The following is a 764-nucleotide window of genomic DNA, read 5'->3' on the forward strand; positions in this document are numbered from 1 at the left end:
AGGCCTCTCCCCTTGCGGGGGACCAGCCATTAAGGCAGTTCTGCCCCCCGCAGGGCCACAACAGGTAGGTGTTTGGGGGAGACGAGCTGGGCCCCTGCCAGGCCACCCTCTGGCCCCTCACCCCGCCGTGGTGGGATTTCCTGCAGTCCCACCGAAATCCCTTGCTCCCCCTGCTCCCATGGGAAGAGCATCCCAGGCAGCACTCCATGCTTACCCCGAGCAGCCCCGCATCCCAGCGTGGCCGCGTCCCACCGCTCCAGCTGCAGCATCTCCATCGCTCCTCGCCCTGACGTGACCCCCAGAGGGGGGCTGGCCGGGGGACCCCATCCCAGCACCAAGGGATGCAGGTGCCGGGGGCACAGCACCGCTCCGTGCCCGCTGCTTGCAGCCCTGCCGGCTGCCAGGATCCGGCCCCCAGTGCTTGAACAGAGGATTAAGTCACTGGCTGGGAGCTTGCCTCATCGAGCTGTGCTTGCCAGAGAGCAGGGCTCGCACCTAACAGCGAGGGCATTTCTGTGTCTTAAGGCTTAGCTGCTACTGCTTCACCAGCTTTCCTTGGAGAAAGCTCAGGGTTTCCAGCTTTGTTTAAGTTATGGGGATTAATGCACGGCCATTCTTTATTTGACTTTGCAATTACCACCACTGAATTAATCCTGCAGGTTGTTCTGCCTTTTCCATCCTCCCAGCTTTTCCATCTCGCAGCGTCCAGCGGTGACGCCGGCTGCTGGCGGGCCAGCGGCGGGAGGGAAGAGCTTGCCTTCCCG

Source organism: Egretta garzetta, unplaced genomic scaffold (genome assembly GCF_000687185.1).
Source record: "Egretta garzetta isolate BGI_Z169 unplaced genomic scaffold, ASM68718v1 scaffold452, whole genome shotgun sequence".
In the NCBI taxonomy this organism is placed as follows: Eukaryota; Metazoa; Chordata; class Aves; order Pelecaniformes; family Ardeidae; genus Egretta; species Egretta garzetta.